This window comes from Apis cerana, linkage group LG4 (genome assembly GCF_029169275.1).
Source record: "Apis cerana isolate GH-2021 linkage group LG4, AcerK_1.0, whole genome shotgun sequence".
Taxonomy (NCBI): Eukaryota; Metazoa; Arthropoda; class Insecta; order Hymenoptera; family Apidae; genus Apis; species Apis cerana.
Window position 1 is genome coordinate 3,067,021 of NC_083855.1, and position 21,548 is coordinate 3,088,568.

At 43.9% G+C, this 21,548-nt stretch overlaps 1 protein-coding gene and 1 long non-coding RNA gene across 4 annotated transcripts in view; both read right to left on the reverse strand.

The window, feature by feature from the left end:
• The window catches only part of LOC107995708 (protein pangolin, isoforms A/H/I/S-like), a 153,271-nt gene that overhangs the window by 122,726 nt on the left and 8,997 nt on the right, over positions 1-21,548 (reverse strand). The window lies entirely within an intron of this gene.
• LOC133665959 (uncharacterized) lies at positions 573-20,982 on the reverse strand. The gene is made up of 2 exons (XR_009829448.1): positions 15,882-20,982; positions 573-15,822 (listed from the first exon to the last, which is right to left on the reverse strand). It is a non-coding gene; the product is annotated as an uncharacterized LOC133665959 (long non-coding RNA).

Consider the following 21,548-nt stretch of genomic DNA (forward strand, 5'->3'; position numbering starts at 1 on the left):
CGGAGGAATAGAATTTGTTCGATTGTTGACATTTCGAAAAAGATGATCGATTCGATAAATAATGCAAACGTATATATATATATGTATTCGAGATGAGAAAAATTCGTGGACAGAAGCGTGACGAATTTTCGAACGATAATCACGAGAGAGAGAGAGAGAGTGCACGCAGAGAGTGCACGCGCGTTACGATACGGTTGAACCGGAAGTCATTGCACGGTGCGCCAGGCGTGCACAAGGGCGGTGAAACACGGGTTCTTAAACAATATCCAGGGATCCATGGATAACCCGCGAGTTCTGCATCAACGATCCCTGGGAAGGGCGCGATTCGAACAGAGAGTAGGCAAAAAGCGGAAGCCGCGAAGAGATTATTATGGATTCGCATGTTCTGAGTGCCCTCGATTTCGAGCCGAGTGTTCTCGCGAGCATTGTCTGCGCGCCGAGGGATCATTTTCGTTTGATGGAAAAACGGGAAAAACGTTGGGTCGAGCCCAACTCTCTCTCTATTACAAACGATAAATCTATCCGTTCCCTCGCTTTTTCCCCCTCCCTATTCTTTTTTTTCGTTCTCTCTCTTTCTTTTTTTCTTTTTTTTTTTTTCCCTATATACCTCTGCAATTTCGTGCCGAGAGGGGCTGCAATGATCATCACCGACCGGTGTTCGGTAACGAGGCGCGGTGGGTGGATGATATAGACCTCGTTTGTATCCAACGATGACTCGCAGGGTAAAGAGGGAGACGAAAAAAGGGGGTGTCTCGTAAAAAAGGGGGTCCAAGTTTCAATGTTAAATCGATTTAGAAATATTTAATGCAAATCTTCCTCGTTTAAATATCTCTTCCAAACTTCTTTTACAATAATTACAGTCAATAATAAATAAAAAGTATTTTATTAAATCTTGAATGTACAAATAAACTCGCTCAAATATTCAAAAATCGATTTTTCACTCTTCTTAGTATACTATAAATCCTTAAATCTTGCATCTTTCTTCTTTTAAACACAACATCCGTCGAATATTTATTTAGCCGTTTCTTATCGCGCGATTATATCTCTGTTTTGAAATTTTATTTATTCGAGAATTACTGCATCGAATTCCTATTGAAAAAAATTGAAGATGAGGGCACGTAAGGGATAGAAAAGCTCGATGGTAAACTGTCCGGTCGAGTTTTGGGCACCGAATCGGGCCGGATTCCATGGTTAAAAAGGACACGGGAGCGAAAGAGCGTGCCGTTAATGCCATTATAGGGCACAAGCTTGTGTGTACAGCTTGTTGTCGGCTGGTAAATTACTATAATTGTGAAGTTCCGGCGATTTTTAGATTAGCTCTGGTCCATCAACGGTATATGCCTACCTACCGACCTGCCGACACTGTGCGCCACCATGGACCGTTCTCAAATTCACGAGCAAGGGAGACGAGGTTGCGCCCACATATATATATATATATTTTTTTTTTTAGACCCCCGCAATACCGAGAATTCCACAGCGAAGGAAGAAGAAAGAAATATATACGAGTCGTTTTTTTTTTCTTTTTGAAAATATTTTATTCGTGGAGACGCAAAATGATCAATAATTCAATTTCACAAGTTTTACGATTTAATTGTTAGATATGGTTCTAACGTATGTAGTCTTATTTTCTTCCCTTTGTATAAATAGAAAGCTTCAGAATTATTTGCCAGATATCTGTTCCATTCGAAAATTTTTTCCAGCATTCGTGAGGAATTCTCTAAATCTGTAAAAAATAAACGTAACTTGAAATTTCCTTGATTTGAATTCAAAATTCCCTCTAACAAGAATCGATGGGGATTCGAGAAGAGATTCGAAGAAGAAACTTTCGCCCGAATTAATAAAAGGTTTACCAAGAAAAATATCCAACCGCGTTTATGAAGCAAACAAACAAGGTGGACAATGCAATCCTCGTATTCCCAGGGAATGGAAGGAACGAAAAGGAGGAAACTTTCCTCGGGGAGAAATTAATTCCACGAGCGAATGCGTGCCAAGAATACGATTTCCATTGGACGGAATTCTCCAAGATTTATCAAGTGCTTCCGTCTTTCAGGAAACGATACACACGAGAGAGAAAGAGAGAGAAGACGAAAAAAAGAGATCCAGGGATTACAGCACCCCCTTTCTCCAGCCTCTAAACGACGCCAAAAAGGACCGTACAGGATTCCTGCGGAGACCGGAGGCCAGGCCCTATTGGCCTGTGTCAATAGAAATCCGTACTTGTGCCTCTCGTCCACGTCGACGTCTGTGACCCCTCGACACGGGGGGCCCCGTCGTGGAAATCGAACGAGGGAAAAAGAGAGGGAAGGGAGGGAGAGGGGGGCGGGTTAGGGGCAAGAATTTTCGTCCACCGACACCCTTTGTGCAACAAGTGCTTGGGTCCTGGCCGCAGATGCTGCCTGTTTGCATCCACCAATTTTCTTCGAGGATTGTACGCTGAAAACCTATGACATCGCTTTTTAGTCACGGGTAAACGAGTCGTCTCTGTTTACGAGAGAGAAACGCATGCTGAATGTTTATGCACAAGTAGTGCCCTTTAGTCGAGGGCCAAAGTTTCGTTCGTATATGAATTTTGGATAGTTTCTTTTTTTTCTTTTTTCATCTCGAGAGATTGGGTCTATTTTAAGGGACAAATCTTTTTTTCTTTTTTTGGTATTTTGTTTATGTCGTTGCATTTATTCGGTCTATCTTATCACAAATAATTCAAATTTCTGAGCAAATTAATTCTAAGCAAAGAAACGTTATATTAATGGAAATCTTAGAAATGAACCAAAAGTCAAATTTTATAGATAATTATTTTTAGATTTCACAATTTTTTACCAAAGTTTTTTTTATTTTACCAAAAGATTAATATTTCTTGCCAACTCTTGTCAGTGATTTATGACGACCAATTTTAATCATGCCTCGAATAACACGGCACCGTGCTCGAAATTTCAGAATCTGGAATAATCCTGACAACTTTCCAACAATACCAACAACAACAACACATACACGATCGAAAAAAAAAAAAATTTACACGAAATTCTTCGAGTCACGAATTTCACGTAACCAAATAATTATTCAAGCTGCATATAGAACGTTTGGCAAATCCAAAAAAGACGAAAAGAAAAAAAAAACGGTAAAAGTTCCAGTGAAAGTTCCAGAAGCACAATCTCTCACGTGGCGTACACAATCGCGTATCACGCAACAGACCAAGAGTTTCTTATATATATATATATATAAGAATTTTTGCCAGGATATCTGGAGGATCAGGAGTGGAAGATGGCTCCGTGGATGGCTCCGAGAAATTTAAGAGTCAGGTTTCTAGCTGAGTCTGGAAAGGACCAAGGTTTCGGGTAAAATGCCGAAATGGCAAATGCGTGGCGGCCTGGTTGGTGTAACCTGGTGGTGACCCTCGACGCGGGAGGTCTGTGTACAAAGAATTAGACCTTTAAGAGGCGAAAAGACTGAAAGGAAAGGGGAGTGGAGTGGTTGAAACAGGCACCGAGGCAAATTTCGTCTCGAAACATTCCACTTCTGCGCAACAAGTGTATCACGGCCACCGTTGTTCTTTCCCGAATCATGAATTTTTACCCCCCGACAACAACATTTCGACGACACTTCTCCCTTTCTCCCTCTTCCTCTCTCTCTCTCTCTCTCTCTCTCTCTCTAGGAAAGATAGCCAGAGCCAAGGATGAGCAGATGGCAACCGATGATTACGAATATCGAGGAACAGCTCGTGACCGTTGTAGAATTTCCGCGGGGATAGGCCGTGATTTTCATTAGAGAAAGCTGATTATTTATCACCGAGGCGAGGACGGAATCTCATTATCGTGCACCGCGTATATTTGCATAATATAAAGGCGGGCGATAGAGAGAAACTAGTTCTTCCCGGTCGCGATGGCGTCTCGGGATGAGAGTCGGCGATTTTCCCTCTTCCTCTCTCTTTCTCTCGGAAAAGCGCACGTGCGCCAAGATACGTTGGATCATCCGAGAGACAACGAAACGGGTTTTCGCCGTGTAAAAGATCAAGCAAGTAGGCGCACCCTCGTAATGGGACCCGGAGATTCCTGACAGGCCTCGAGGCAAGACCCACTGTCACGTATACGGGGCCTGCGACGTGCCAGGCTGGTTAGAATCCGAGAGCGAGCGCGAGGCCACCGAGGAAACGATCGAGCCGATCGGAAACCTGCTCTACGCCGATTATTTTGTTTAGATCGGAATTTCTTTTTTCTTTTTCTCTTTTTTTTTCTTTTCTTTTTTCGGCCTCGATGCGTTTTCACGTGGGCCGGTTTGATAGTCCGCGGAAGATAACCGCGGGATCGAGAGAAACGTGGATTATCGAATTTTTGTGAATGTTCTTCATTTTACGTGGGCCGACTTTGATAAGTCTCGAGAAGATAACTAGAATCTAGGAAATATCAAAATTTTTTACATCGAGTGGGTCGATAATAATCCACGACGGATAAAACGGATAAAGGATAGCTTCGTCCAATTTTTGTGAATTTTCTTTTTTCTCTCTCTTTCTTTTCTTTTTCAATTTTTGACGGATAATTATTGTGTGATTATTGATTCGTGATTAAATTAACCTATATTTTACACGAGCCATTAGAAATTAGAAATCGAGCAAATTATTCTTTCCAAACGAAACGAGCTACCTCGGGCAGAGATACCTGAAACAAATACCGCCAACAACGATTTCCACCAACGAACGAAAATTTTCAAACCGTCCTGTCATCGGTTCCTGCGAGAGGGAGCCGCGTACGAAAACTCGGCGGCCTGGCTTGACCGGAGGTCAATGTGGGCCCAGGCAGAAGAAGAAGAAGAAGAAGAAGAAGAAGAAGAAGAAGAAGGGAAGAAGGAGGAGGAGGGCCTTGTTGCAATCTACCAAGCGAAGAAGAGGCTACACTTTGAAGGAAAAGAAGACTTTGCAGAGTACGAGAGAGAGAGAGAGAGAAAGAGAGAGAAGAGGAACAAGAGAGACGAAAATAACGTCTCGTTGAAGAGAAGAGAAGAGGCCAGAGGCCTCGAGGCAACAGACCTACTGCCGGGGGCCTTGCCAGGCTCGCATAGGTGGTTTTGACTCGGCACGGTCCCCGGCATGGCAAGACCCGTGTGCAAAGGAAAGCAACAAAAGAAAGAGAAGACGAGCACACCGCGGGACGAACGGAGAGAAGCAGAAGGAAAAGAACGAGGAGGAAGGAGCCTGGGTCTGCCTGTTTGACCGCCGTCTGCCTGCCTCCCTCCCTCTCTCTCTCTCTCTCTCTCTCCTCCCCCTTCTTTCTCCTGCCGTTTCTTTCTCCCTCTCTGTCCAACACACGGACACCTCTCTGTCCCTCTGACCGGCTCGTCTCGTCTCGTAACAAGAGACGGCGCGGACAATGGGTGCCGTGCCAGCGCCTTCGGCCAAGGCTGCTTTGCCCGCGCGCTCCTTCGAAACACCATTTACGATTGCCGAATTCTCGCCGGCCGAGAGCCTCCTATTCTGCATACGATTTTGTTTTTTTTTCCTTTCCTCTTTTCTCTTTTTTTTTCCACCGTCGTTTCGCGTAGACCCGGTCGATGGGACTCGGGGAAAGGGAGACGACCGATTCTTCTTCCCCAGGCGCGGGAAATTGGGAAGGGAGGGGGTGGAGGAGGAGTCTGGTGACAGTTTTTTTTTTCTTTTACGTAGAAATTTATGTATCGTATGTTATGTAGATACGTTGTTCCGTGATATTAAAGAGCGTTTAGTAGGAGGATTTGTGCATGTACAGGTATATATACGAAGGTATATATACAAAGTGATAATTTTTAATTTTATGATTTTTTTTTCTTTTTTGGATACAATACATTTTTTTTTTTATAATTGATTTGAAACGAATGCGGATATATTTATTCGGAGGTACGAGGAGGAGAAATCACGATTTTAAAGTAATCTTTATTTATAGTTCAACGAATGTTGTCTGAAAACGTGGTGTTTCTAGAGAAAGGTTCGTTAAAAGAAAGAAATACATGCTTACATATCCTCCAATGAGATATTCATCCATAAAAATCGAATGTGATCCAAGGTATGTTTTTTTAAGCATCTTTCACACAGCATCCCAAGCACCCGCAGCAACGGGGTATATACGGAAAATATTAGAACTAGAGCCTTGGAGGATTCTAGAAAAATTGTGAAAGTGTAAAAAACGTACGTATGTGAAATGTATATACCACTTTCCTAATTAAGTAGCCTTTACACCTTCCATCTTGGATCGAGCTAAACGATTCCACCTAATTCAATCGACATCCATCATGCAGGTATAAGACGATTGGATCGTCGCGTGTGAAGTAGGCTTTACTACTCTCGTTTCGACGAGTTTACGATTTCTCTCGCGTACACCGGCGAGCAGATCAAGATAGAAGGAGAATACGAGAGGAGCGCGGTAATAACACGAGAAAGCGTGCTCCCTCTAGCGTCTACGGTGGAGGGTTTTACGATGGTAATGGGGCGAGATAAAGCCGAGATAACCGGGGGAACGTTTCTTGAGAAGAAAGCGAGGGAGCGTGTCTATGATAACGGTTGAAAAAAGAGGCAAGTTTGTCGGTTATTAATAGTTGAGTTTTTAATCGCGATCGATCCCCTCCTAGGGGACAATTATCATTTCTGCAACGCGAGATTCATTATTTTCGAAGAAATGAACAACGATGATCGAATATCTTCTTTCACTCGAGATACACGCTTATTCTTGTTAAGATATAAAGATCTTAAAGCCTCTCCTCGAGAATCGCAATTTCCTTCGTTCGAGCGGAATTCACGAGAGCCGAATTCGGTAATTCGATTCCTCTCCCGTGTATAAGAATAAGAAGCGAGGGGGAAGCGTGGAAGGGAACAGGGTCGATCGAAATAGAAAAGGTTTCGAGTGTCGATACGCCGATTAACCGACACTCGCGACCCCATTGTTCGAGATCCGTCACCCATTGAAACCGACGCCCGACAATCCTGAAAATCTTCCTTCAAAACGCTCGCTCGCTCGCTCGCTCGCCCGTCCGCTCCACGCGGTGTGGGGGGAGGGGTCCACTGCGATTCGTGCCACAATAAGCGCTTTCTTCACGAGCTATCGCGGCGGGTAGTCGTACCCAACGAAAATCCGAACGTGCAGTTTTGACAGAGGAGGGGAGGGGAAGCGAGGGGAGTTCCGACGGAGAAACGATCGAGGCGAGCGAAGATTTGTTTCCACGAGGGGTTTTCGATCGGCCTGTTTGTCGCCAAACCGAATCGAGCGACCTTCTCCGTGGGCGTACCGTGGCGGAGCAAAGGGAAGAAGAAGAAGAAGAAGAAGAAGAAGAGGAAGAAAAAGAGAACAACGGCAGGGAGAAGAAAAATAAGAGGACGAGGGAAGTGGTGGTACGACGACCGTCTTCTGTTTAGTCCAACGATTTTAGTCGACGGTAATTTCCAGAAAAGAAAGAAAGAAAGAAAAAGAAAAAAAATAAGCCAAGGAATTCAACGAGGAGGAGTCGGTCGCGGCGCGATATTTTCGGTCCGACGACCTTCCATCCGGGAAGGAGCGCGCGATCCTGCCAACATCCGCTGCTCCGTCAAGCAGAATCCAATTCTCGAACGCGTGCGCGTTCCACACGAATTTACGAGCCGGCCCCCCATAACCTCGTAAGGTGACCATAAGGCGAGAAATTCAAATAAGAAAACGGGGCGCGGCAAGGTTGGGTCGCCGCTTGGATACGTGGTGCGAAGTCTCGGCGGGAGGAAAGGGATCAGTCAGAACGCGACGTGTCCCCCTATCTTATGTTATAACGTAACGAAACACGGTTTTAAAAGGATTCGGAAGTGGAAGTGCTTCGAGGAGACTGAGAATTCGAGGGGGAGGGGTGGTCGGTTCTCCATTAACGAGCAACGCAAATACACCTGCTGGCCCTCCATAAATTCCCCTCCCTAAACTAGGAGGAAACTAGGAGGAGAAGAAAAGCGAGCAGAGAGAGAGAGAGAGAAGGGTGGCGCGTCGAAACGCAACCACCGCGGGCGGAGAGAAGCCAGAACCGCTGTAATAGCCACTGTAATCGTGTGTGCGAACGATCCTTCTCTCTCTCTCTTCCTTACACACACACTCCAATTTCCTCCCTCTGCCCGGCTTCTTTAAAATCAATTCTCCCGCGCTCGAAACGGGCCGTGCATGTGTGTATATAATACGTGACACGTCGAAAAGGCTCTCTCTCTGGTACCGGGCACGCAGAGCGGTAATTTATGCGAAACCGGGGCCCCCTCTCCTCCTCTCCCTCCCTCCCTCTCTCTCTCTCTCGTCGAAACGAGAGTGCGAGAAGAGGAGCGCACGCTCTCGAGAGTGATCGAAGGAGAGGAGGACTCGGCAACGCCGCAAAAGCGTACGAGTAGCCGACGGTGCCGAGGTTGGGGCCTACGGCCCTGCCTGTTCTTGGCCTCGGGCTGCCTGAGAAGGAGCGGAGGAGGGGGAAGGGGCCCCACTGGGTCCGAGTGTCCACGGAGAGGAGGAGGAGGAAGAGGCGAAGGCAAGGAGACACACGGGCACCCACTCCTACTACCATCCTACGCTACATATATATATATATACGTCCTCGTCTCTCCGCTCCTTCCTTCCTTCCTTCCTTCCTTCTCTCCCTCTCCTTCCTTTTCCCTCGTCCTCTCTCCTCTTCTCATTCCTCTCCTCCCCCGTTTTCCACGATTTCTTTCCCTTCCCCGTCCTCCATTCGTGTCGTGTGTGAACGCGCATCGCGCGGCGGCCCCCGACTCGTACTCGCCATATATCGATACGTTCGGGCAGAGGAAGGGGGGAGGGAGACACGACGAGGCACGACCATCGACGAAAAGGTGGCGGCGGAGAACAGTGACACCGGGACACCTCGGAGGAGCATCTCGGTCGTCAGCATCGTAAGGTGCAAGGATAACAAGACGATAAAGTCCCAAATTAGGGGCCTGCTGCTCTCTTCTATACGGCCGCCGCGGAACCACCTCTTCACCCGCCCGTCGCCCCCTCCCTTTCGCGCCAGCTAAACGTGGGCCCCCGTCGCCTTCTACCCCCTCCCCCTAGAGCCGGCCCCGGGAACGGGGCGTATTAGAATTTAACCAGTTTCCAGAGGAGCAGCTCCCCGGCTGGCACGATGTTCCGTTAACCGATGCACGCGAATAAACCGATCCCTCGAGCGGAATTTTCGCTGGAATCCCGATCACTCGACTATCGAGATAGTGGCGAGTTTCGTAAGAGGGTGTTGGGAGATAATTACAATCGGCCCCTTTTCGCACCGCGAGGAAGAGATTTTTCGCCCCGTTCAATTAATCCGTGCTTCGTTCAAATTTTTCCTCGATTAATTTATAACGTTGAAGCGACACTTGGATTAATTGGATGTAAAAAATATTTTGCGAAAATTTAACGCGGATATTCCCGCGTAGGGGGGGAAATGAGCTGGATGCATTTATCGGATTTATTCATTTTGGGACAAAATATTACGAGCGTGTCTATGCCCGTCGATAGGAAGTTACGTATCGGAAATAAAATATCGCGCCTAGTAAGGTACCTAATTTTAAATTGGGCGCGAAGTGTGTATTTTAACAGAGTTTTGACAGCTTTTGGATTGAAAAAATTAGGGATGATGGGCAAAAAAAATTCTACCGATAGAATAGTACAAACGCAACAATTTTAAAAAAAAATATTTCTAACAAAGAAACATTCATCAAAGTGGGATTTTGATGAAATTTATAGGAGAGGTAGTTAAAAAAAGAATATTTGACACGTATTTTTTTTTTATCGGCTGACATCCACTTTGAAATCAGCTCTCAAAATTGACAACATATTTTTCCGAATATTTTGGCAACTACTAACGATACGGAAAAAAATTGTTTCCTAAATTCCATTGTTCTTTAACGAGGACTTAACCGACTCGTAAAGAAATCAAGGAAAAATTTATTCCGTATCACTTTTTTTATAATTTTTCAAACTGAATATTACACTCGTTACGCAATTTACGCACATAAATTTTTATTACGAATTTTCTCGCCATTGCTTTATCACTTGCTATAGTGAAACTTTTCTCAAAGATACTTAAAAAAAAATAACTTTATATCCCTCTACCGTGAAAATTTCGCGATAGATAGATTCATGGACACGCTGGTTAAAAAGCAAGCCAAGAAAGTCTCGATCGAGAGTCGTAGAAGAAGCTAGAAAAGAGGATGGTCACGCGTGCACGTGCCCCGTGCCACGCGTGACTTCCGCCCGGCTCATCTACTCGGAAAAGGGTTTCCATTGAATAAATTAACCGCTCGTGGAAGTGCCCTCCCCCAGAAGAAAACGTTTTCACGTTTTCACCGCGTCGTTAAAGAGCGGAGACACGATCGCCAAAAGCTACGATTTTATCGGTTTTATCTTGGCGAACGGTTATCTTGGCGGCAGATAAGATTAGCGGATCCACGAGCGTGAGCTCATCGAATCAAGAGAGCGGGAGGGAAAGAGGGAAAGAGAGCAAAGGACCTTCGAGGCGGCGTGAACTCGCCGGACAAGCCGTGACTAATAATCTCCGGGAGGCTCCTTCGTGCACGATAATTAATTTCCCAGATCGTTGATCAACGATCGAGGGGAGGAAGGAGGCGGGGGAGACTTTTCTTTTTCCCGCGTGAACTATTTCTCTGCCAATCATCCGCCCGTGAGAGTTAAACGGTGCAACGATCCGCGCCCGTGGAAACTTTTTAATTCCATTAAAAACACATTGGAGAGGAATTCCGCGATAGTAAGGAAAATAAACTATTTGTCTGAACATTCTATTGGAAATTCTATTGCAAGTGGATATATAAAATTTACGAGAACCCGATTGATTGTTTGGAAAATTTTACGAATCACTTGTTACGTACAAAAAAATGTTAGAGAGATTGACAGTGGATTTTCGCAGAGTGGATAATTTCCAACATCTCGAAGAAATCCTGATTTTTTCTTTTTTCTTTTTTTTCTTTTCATGAAATAAATAAATATTGAACAATCAAGTATCCTATTCGAATCGAAACAAGCTTACTTTCGTAAGTCAAATTTTTATCATCGATTGTTCTAGAACCCAGATGTGTTACAATTTATCAATAAACGATTATTCGATTCTTGTTTCAACTCGTTTCGAAAGCGACACTCGAATCTTTAATCCTCGTACAATTTTCGAATTAACTAATCTTTTTTATTCAAAACTTAGATAAGATGAAATCTCCACAACTTGAAAACTCTCCTTTCTTTCCGATCGACGAAATACAGTATCAAACGATAGTATTTCGCCACGAATTCGACAGAGAGCAAGTTAAAATTTCCACGTGGGAGGAATCCGCTCGAGTTTTCACCCAATAATATTCATAACATTTACATATCTACCATACTTTCCACGAGGAGATAAAGTAAAAAAAAAAAAAAAAAATTAAATCCATCCAACGATATAGAACGATTAAAGAAGTGAAAAAAATATCACGCATGAAAAAAACGAACAACGGTAAAAATGAAATCTCGACCCTACCACCGATAAAATCACGGCGAATATATAATTACCCCCGTTAATTTGCACGATCGAAATTGAACTGTTTGATGCAAGGTCGAGGAGTAGAGCGCACCACCATCCCCTTTCGAGCAAACCACCTCCACGTGTGCGGTGCTAGGCGCTCGAAGGAAAGGAAAAGGACACGAGGAGGAGGAGGAGGAGGCGGTAGTTGGCAAAGGAGAAGAGAAACGAGAGGGAAAGAGAGCGTGCGCGCCGTCGTGTATCGAAGTAGCAAGTGTCGGCCCCGTCGGCTACGCCCATATAAATCCTCGGTTACCTAGTCGCTTTACGAGATACAATTATTTACCGAGCCGGCTACCTTATTTAGCCCTAGTTAACTCGCGGCAGAGGATGGCAGAGGATCCGATTGATCGTTACTACCGGTCGGTGCCGTTTCATCGTAACCTCCTTACTATTTCTCCTCCTCGATTTTTGGAAACGATTGTTCGAACGAGAGGAGGGATAAGGGAGACACCAAGGTTTTTGATAACGATCAAAGGCGTTTCAAATGAATAAGCCTCGTCGATGGCTATCTCTCCTTCTTGTTTAATGGACGTTTTATGTCTCGACTGTAATAGAAAATTTGCGCGCTTTATTAAAGTGAAATTCACCTTTGCAAGTTTCAAGGAAACGGAAAAATAAGTCACGAAACTATGACAATCGTGGTTTTATACTGATGAAGATTTTTTTCCATATGTGTTTGTTAATTATCTTCTTAAACTTATCTTTCTCGGAAATAATAAGTTTAAATTTGAAATCCTCGACTCGAATTGTGTTACGGTTATATTGAAAACAGTAGAAAATTGAGAGAATTAAAAGGCGATCAAAATTTCGCATGCTGTTTCGTAATAGCCATGAAATGAGTATTCTTGATAGGTGTGTTAATCGCGTTGGAATAGTCTGACAATTAATCCACGAATTTTTTCTTTTTGATAAAAACTATTATCTGTGATAAAATTAATAGATTCTCGAGGGGAAATAAAAATGTGTGAATTTTTCGAAATTGAATCGATTTGCCTTTCAAAGCGTCGACGAAACGATTTCTCATAACGCGAATAAAAAATATTAACAAACTCTCGACGACAATCGTAGATCTAAATCTACGTAACGTTAAACTTGAAAGGCAATAAAGAAGTTTCACATTAATCCACGAATCACGATATCACGCTTATCTCAAACGAATTGTTGTTACTCTTATCAACGCGCGCGTAAAAAAAAAATGATTTTCTCAAAATCATCTAAAACCATCGATCAATAACAGATCTTAGAATTTCAAATTTGAAGAAAAAATTCGTATCCCTAAAATCTAAATACAAAATATATATAAAAAAGAAAAAAATTTAAAGCTACGCAATAACAAAACTTCAACTTCGCAATTCGTTCTACAACTTCGCAATCCGAAATTAATCATCCCCCGGTCAAAAGGGAAATTTGCATATTCATATCTCCCCCTGCACGATACTTACGTATCCACGATGAAAATTATTGGAACGCCCCTTATCCCTAACAGCATAAAATACCGTCGTGATATCGTGGAAACACGAATCTCGGAAATCGGGCGAATTAACCAAGCATCGACAAATGGCCCAAGGAATCAAGCGGACTTGGCGTTTCGAGCGTAACGAATACATCCGGAAGCCGTGTGTAGGGAAGGCATAAATTATTTTAACGCGTCGAGGTGGAAGAGCGAGCGTGCGAACCGGGAGACGGACAAAGAGAGAGGGAGAAAGAGAGAGAGAGAGAGTCCACGCGACGTGTCTCGCGCGTTTAACCTATCGACGCTGCGTATCTAGCGGACGTTAATTGCGCCCGTGCAATAACGTTGTTGTAACGAGTATTATATACACGGGGTACACGGTGTGCACGGTGGGCAGAGGGCGAGACGCTCGCGCCGATGTGTGTAACGTTGCCGGTTCGCTCCGACTCGCCGCTTGTAAATCATTCTCGCCGCTTAACCTGACATTAGCGTGACAGGGTGTTATCCGGGCTCAGTCATTTTAGCATATGGTTAGCAGATGCCACTGGACGGAGCGGTTTCTTTTCCTCCTTTTTAATGGACCGCCGCGCGCGGAGTCGTCGATAATTTTCACGTGTAAACGCGGCCTCCCCCCTCCTCTCCTCTCCCTGAAAACCATCATCGGTCACAAGCACGGTCGCGCCACGAAACGTCGCATTCCTCAAAACGTTTGAAATGAAAAGTTCGTTGCAGAATAAAAGTTAGTTTCCCCTAGAAATATTTTTTTCGTTCGTAATTACGTACGTATCTCGTTCGTCGCGTGTTTTATATATATATATATATATATTTATTTTATGGGGACGATGGTTGGAGAATTGGAGAATCGTCGGATACCTCGCGGAGGTAGCGCGTAGTAGGTACGAATTCGAAGCGAAAGAATCGGTTACACGGCGGAGGCACGGCCTAAATGGCCGCGCAGCCAGAGCAGAAGGGCAGAGGAGTTTCGAGAGCCGGAGACTAGCTGCTCTAAACAAAGAGCTTTACAGCCATATTTATAGTTGTCGTAAAACACTACGCAGATTGCTAACCTTCGTTCAACGGACGGTTTGCGCTCTCTCTCCCTTCTCGCTCTGCGCCTCGTTCCCAATCCTCCTTTCTTTATTCCTTTCTCGTTACTCCCCGCCTCCCCTTCCTTCCCCTCCACAGAACCCGACGATGTATCTTCACCTCTTCCCTTTCCTTCCTTCCTTCCTTCCTTTCAGCTTTCTCTTCCAAACCTTCCCTCTCTCTGTCCCTCTTGTTTTCGAGCGCGTTTCGTTCCCTTCATCACCCCCGTTTATTCAATCTCGTGTTCCCCACCCCCGTTCGCCATTTTGGCACCAACCGAGCTTAGAGAACCGTTTTCTCGATCGAATTCCAATGGTGGTTTGGAATTATTACGTTACGTTACGATTCTTTTCCCGGGAGAAGCTGCCCCCTCTCCTTCCTCTTATTCCCCAGTGTCGAGACAAGAGGTGGACGACGATCTTCTGGCGTTAATTGACTGGAGAGCCGTGTACGGTCGAGCGACTTTGTTTGACGAAAATCGTTTCGACAGAGTCTCGGAAACAGGCAGGACAAACCTGAATCGTAACCAAGAGAGGGCCCGAGAGGGAAACCGGTATTTTTGGTGGGCATGCCTTATTATCATACGCGCCTTTTGCTTTTTCATTCTTTCGCGGTGGCGCGATTTCTTCCCTTTTCTTCTTCTTTTTCTTCTTCTTCTTCTTCTTCTTCCTCTACCTCTTCTCCCTCTTCTCTTGCTCTTTTCTCTTTGTACTTTTTCTCTCTCTCTCTCTCAAAAGTATAAAAGGATAAAAAGTAACACGTGTCCACGTAATACGTTTATTAGGGGTGGCAATTAGAGGATCCGCGATGTTGCAAGAAAACGGTAAAAAGTGTCGTCGCCCGCTTTGCCAAACGGATTTTACGACTGCGCACCGTTTATAGCCCGGTTATAACGATCTCGATTTATCGCTGCATCGAGGCGAATCCTAATGATATTGCGATTAAGCGGAGTTATTAATAATTCTACGTTTTATTGGACGATCCTTTCGTCTTAAGGAGACGAGGAACGAGCGGTGATAATCTGAATTAATACTCGCGAAAAATTAAATAAAAAATTGTATATACATATTCTAAGATGCGTCTTAGAATAAAGTTGACAGTTAATCCAAAAGTTAAATCATACAAAACCAAATAATTACAGTTAGATAAAGAAGAATCCTCGAAGAAGCGATGTTTTCTCTAAAGAGAAAAGAAATAATCAAAATCTTGGGCTTTTCGTACGTATTCCAAATCGAAATCGAAATCGAAACGAATGCTGGAACAAGACCCGACTATCCAAAGTCGAATCGTTTAACGTTTTCGTTGTAACGCAGTTGGACACGTGGTTGGCCAAACCAGGAAACGCGGTCGCAGCCACGGTGTGTACACAATGAATGAATCTCTTCCTTTAAATAGCGTTAATGTTTACCCGTGATGCAACTAGGCAGCCACGTATTCTCGCGCTCGTAATAAGTTATTCAATTCCGACTATTATTAATCTTGTCAAGGAACATCGTTCTCGTGTAAACAACGCGCGTGCTGCGCGTCGCCGCGCGATAATACTCGCGATTCCAACGTTGTTAAACAATCATCTTCGGTTTCTCTCGCCTCCTTCTCGCGACTCGCTTTTCTTCATCGTCCATCATCTTCTCTTTTAACGTTCGAAAAATTTAAAAATTGGAGAGATACACGCAAAAGTTTGTCTATTTCGAAGAGACTCCCTTTTTCCAAACGCAATACATATTTTTCTCCAACGATTGTTTGTACGAATCAAAAGAAATATTAAACACCTGCAAATATAAAATATTCTGTGTTATTTTATTCGTTACGACAACTCATTTTTATTTACCTTATTCTCACGCAGATAGTTTCGAAATAATTCTCCGTCACAATTCTTAACTAACCTTTACATCAGCACCGATGCAATTTTCAAAATCATTGCAATGTGAAATCAGAACATCCACCGGCTAAATAACACCTGTTGTTATTATTACACTGTAAAAAATTCCAAAGAACACGAATCTTTAAAATTTTCTCCCCCTTCTCTCTCTCTTTCTCGAGATATCCCCGTACGTGACCCCGGCGAGGAAAGATACCGATCGGCGAAGATCGAGCCGCGATACCGAGAAACCGCTTATCACCGTTATCATCGCCGTCGATTGGATCGCGATTACGCGCGCGGATCAGAGTTACGTCTCTTCGCGTTCGAATCTTCGCTTGGTTGGATTCCACGCGTCGCGTGGACAGTGTGCGTGAACGATCAAACGGCGGAGGAAATGTTTGTCCATTGCGATATCGCGTGGCCCTTATCGCGGTACGCGAATGTTCAACATGTTTGTCGACGCACTCCGGCCCCGTAGATAAGTCTGTTGACCGACCGCCTCTCTCTTTCCCTCTTTCGATGTAGGTGAGAACGATGCGCGGATTCGTTCTCGTTCGTCGGCGAGATAATTATGCGAGTGAAAATTGAAAAGCTCGAGGAGAACGTTCCGTGGAAGATGGAAGATTGTTAGGGGGATAAAAAAGTTAACGAGAATAGAAGAGTTAGGGAAATATAAACAAGTTAAAACAAGCATTGGGTGAAAAGAAGAAGAAAGTTTTGTACGTGTTAATAACAATTTGCGAGCGATCGGTGTGATGGGAAATGAACGAGGCCACCAGCTAAGATATGACGAATTGCTTGTTGGTAATTGATCGAATACTGTTTTTTTCTTCCTCTTCTCCCCCTTCTTTTTCTCTTTGCGTGACACATTGCGTGACAACGCGAATCCAAAGGATCCCCACGTGGCCAGCACGTGTCGCAGGTCAGGGACCGGATCTTTCAACCGCCGTCGAAAAGAGGGAGCTTATCGATCCCAGGGAGAAGTGAACCGCGACGATCGTCCAGATTCCATCGAAGAAAATCACTTTTCTCGACCGAGCTTTTATTTCCAAAAGTAAAGAGAAAAAGAACAGAGATTATGCCACACTCGACAACAAAACGATATTCGCGAGGGGAAAAAGGGGGAGGAGAAAATGCTCGACACCGATAAATTGAATTTATGCCCCGCTGTAAACATTTTGAAAAAATCCCTCGAAATCTCACGAATATACACGCGATCCCACGAAAACCGGGTAAAAGGTAAGAGCAAACATATTTTCTGTGGGCCCTGTCTCGCCCCCCAAATACGTTTTCTCTTTTTCTCTCTCTCTCTCTCTCGTTCCTCGCCCCTTTTTCTAGGAAATACGTTTTTCAGGGAAATTTGTTTAACCGTTTATAAAGGAAGGTGCAAGCAGCCACCACCGCGGGGTGTAGTTCCCGAATCCATGGGGATGGGCCGGGTCTCCGGAACAGGGATGGGGGCCCCTCTTCTTCTTAGGCAACCTCTTCGAATGCAAGAAGTCCGGCAGGTAGGCTCGTTAGCGAGCAGGTAGGTAGGTAGAGGCGAGTCAGGGTAGGTGTATAATGCTGACTGTAGTCGGTGTGCCTGTATCCACGTACCGGGTGTTCAGCCAGTCACAAAAGGAAATCTCGTCTCGATCTTCGAGAAGGATGGATGCGGGCCTCGATCCACGGGGTTCTTACTGTTTGACTTGTTTGAAATAGCGTATATTTCCTGCGTGCGTATTTGTGTTTGTGTGTGTGGGGATAGGTACGTGCACGGGTTTCGTTTTCCATTATTTGTTTGTTTTATTCCCAGTATTCGGGCGGCTTGTAGTTTCTCCACCACAAGTACAAGTCGTTTTTTGCTACTTCAGGTGTACAACGATGTTTCTGTTTTCTTATCGGTGAATAAGTTGGAACGAACGTGATAATTTTAAATTGGAATATAAAAAAATCGAAGAATTCTTCCAGTATCGTAATAAAAAGGAGAAAAGGATTTATCTATCTCAAACGGAGAATATTTCTGGCAACGAGAATATCTCGAGGAATTCCTTCTGCGGCCACCGTCCCGATAAAAGGGAACCGTCAATAACTCCGCGCCTTCTCCTATAATATTCCACCGGAAGTTCCGCTCGTCCCGTCGCCCGGCCGGAGCTATCTATATCCTCGAATATTACCCCGACACCCGGTATACCGGTGCAGAGCGTAAGAAATGGGTGGGTTAACTTCGAAGAGGAGGCGAAGTAAGAAGAGAAAAGGAAGCGGGCTGAAAGGGCGAGAGCGAGATTCGAGCGGGAGAGAGAGAGAGAGAGGTGAACAGGGATAAAAGACAGGCGTGAAGAGGAGGAGAGAAAAAGAGAGAGAGAGAGAGGAGAGAGAACTCGCTTGGGTGCCATGTGCATTGGTGAGCGGATACACATCGTCGCAAGGTTCGGAGGGAAGGTATTCGGGCAAGTTCAGGGTGATGCAGCACTGCTCCTCTCTCTCTCCTTCTTGCCTCCTTTTTCTTTTTCTCCCGTTCGTTCACTCACTAATTCTCCTATCGTGCGCATATTCGCCTCTCACAATCCTCTCTCTCCGTCCCTCTTGCTGACTAACCGACTCTTCTGTCAATTTCTGGCTCCCCCCCTCTTTCGCTCTCTCCGTCCCGTCTCGTTTCCTCTCCTCTCGCGTGTACACGAGCGTGCTGTGTATAAAACACACGAGTGTACGTGTACGTGTGTCGAATCCACCTCCTCCTCCTCGACTCCTTCCCGGCCTGCTGGTATCAGGGCTGCTCGTTTCGTCTCGTTTCGTTTCGTTTCGTTTCGTTTCGTTTTTCGTCTCTGAGGATAAGCCTACGGTACGCTCGAGGCGATCTAGGCGCCCAACCGCCTACACGCGAACTCGTCAATTACTTCGCACAACGAGACACATCGTTTATGCTTCTCGATCCCTTTCTCTCTCTCTCTTTCTCTCTCCTACGCGGTTCACACGTTCGCGCTCCGTCTCCCTCATCGTCGCTCGCGCTTTCTCTCGTCCCTCTCCTTCTCGCGCGCGCACGGTCGGCTTGCATACGATATTTGCGGCGAGGTGCAATCCGGAGGCAGTTTCCAAGTAGCGACAAAGTGTGTATCGCGGCGGCCGAGCGCGCTTTTGCGCGAGCACGGGTGTTAAAAAAATTGCGAGAGCTTCGGTTCGAATTTTATTTGCCCTCTTTCTTTCTTTCTTTTTTTCTTCCAAGCAAAATCGATCGTTGTTGGATCGTTATTTCGAGTCGATCGAGTTAGGAAATAATTGACATGTAGATTATGCATATATCGCGTTAAGATAAAAATGGTATTGTAGCAGTTTAAACTCGAAATAGAAGAATTATAAAAGATGAGGCGAATTTTTGATGCGGTGATAAAATTTTTAAACGTTTGCAGGAAACGTTTCTTCATTCCTATACATAATATATATATATATATATATTTCAGTGACACCGAACGCTATTGTATTGCGTTGCGTTGTCGAAATATATACGGGTTCCTGGAAGTAAAGTACGGGTCTACGGATATAATATAGTAGAGATCGTAAAATCAGTGAAATGTAATGTTGTATCGGATTCCAGAACTAGTGTTTCGACAGATTTATGATCAGATAAGGAGCTGAAACACTTGGGAAAACTTGGAAAAAAAGAAAGTCGATGCACGATCCTAAATAAATTTATAACGCTGGAATCCTGAGAATTTTGTCGTGCATGGTTATTCCTTCGTCGAGTTTCAATGATCGATCGAAACGAATTAATAAAGCAACGTGTTATACGGATAGGCTTTTAGAAAAACGAGAATAAATCGAAATAAAAAGTAATTAAAAAGTATTTCGCATTCGACATCTTCGATTAAAAATATTTCTCTACAAAGTATTTTTAATTGTAATGTTAAGAAGAAGAAAAAGGAAAGAAACATAGCATAAGGCTCATAAAGCCATTGTTACTTATCTCCGTAGTGTAGTATAGCGCGAGAACAATCAACTATGCTCTCTATCTGGCATCCAACAACAGGGCGACAAAGAACGAGAGATGTTGATAATGTTTATGCACGTGTCGTTATACGCCTACGGTAAACATTATTCTCTTATTTGAAAACAATAAATTCTATAAACTATATAAGAGGAATTTCAATTTCAAATTCAAAAAAAGAAAAAATTTTTTATACTTATGCTTAATAAAAAAAAAATTCATCGAGATTCGTCAAAAAAAATTTGCAAATCTGCTCCAAAATAATAAATTTCCACGCGATTACGATTGTTCTCTTTCTTTCCCGCGATCACTCTCTCTCGTGATCCCCCCCCGTGATGATTTTCTCCCACGATACCGCACGATTTCGACCGACGAGACAGCCCGCGCGGCGCGTCACGTCTCGCGATAATACACCGTATAAATATACGTACTTAGTCATTGTTATGTCCAACGAGGCATGGCTGATAATTAGCATTAGGCTGTTGCACCGTGCACGAGCTAAAAGAACGAGAGAGAGAGAGAGAGAGAGAAGGAACGAGAGATCCGGCGAATCCGCGTAATCGCGGGGCCAAGATAACGGCGGAAGGTTTGTCAAGTCAATGTCCTGCGCGTGATAAAGACTCGCGACGAGTCTGTGAAAATTTTTTCCCTATAAATAACACACGGGGAGCGCGCGATTAAATTTTTCACGGGGAAAAATTCCAAGTATTTACATTGGGGCGACCGTTAACCGCGTGGAAGGTATTATTGAAAGGAAAAAAAAAAAAAAGGAAGGAAGGAAGGAAGGGGAGTGAAGTATTTAAAAATTCCGCTAGCGGATGGATTAAAAATGCAACGTTTCACCCACGTTTCGATCGCGTTTGTTACGTATTGTGTAAATCTGTCGCGTTAATTGTAATTAAAATTGTCGCGTAATGTTTTATGGAAATTTTTCACGATGGGACGACGGGGTTTCTCCATCTTTCCCCTCCCCTCCCCTTTTATTGTAATGAAACTTGCTATGGGTATAATTAAAGAAAAAAGAATTTTTTTTCGTAGGATAAAGGAAACGCATCTTATTTTTGAGATCTAGTAATAATTCACGAATCTTTGGTATTTTTTTTTTTTAAATCTTTTACACGAATAATTACGACTTTTTATATCTTAATTATTTTATATATATATATACGTATGTGTATATTTTTTTACCATGATAATTATCTTTTTGAAGCTCTATTTAAAATGCCAACTAAGATTAACAACTAAGATTTTCGATGCAATTTACTCGGCTTACCATTTTATCTTATAAATCCATTTTCAGAAAACTTCTCAATGGTAATTAATTCGAGGAGAGAAGGAAAAAAAGAAGAAGTAGAAGAAGCAGAAGAACAAGAAGAAAATTAATTACAAGAACTTTTCAAGAATCTTGAACGGCTGAAAGGCCAAGTATTCGGCATACCGATATTGAGACGTTTGTCATTAAAATTCCGGGTAACGCGTGTACAAACCTTCTCGTCGTGGAACTTTTATTCGTGTGCAGTAATTTTTAAGCCATGGTTATACGGCGTCGATCCGTATATATTGCCGAAAGTCGCAATTTTAAACGCGTTCGTGCATTTCGAAATTACCAGGAGGATCGGTAACACGCACACTTGGACACGTGAATAACTTAAAAAGGAAGGAAAGTAAGG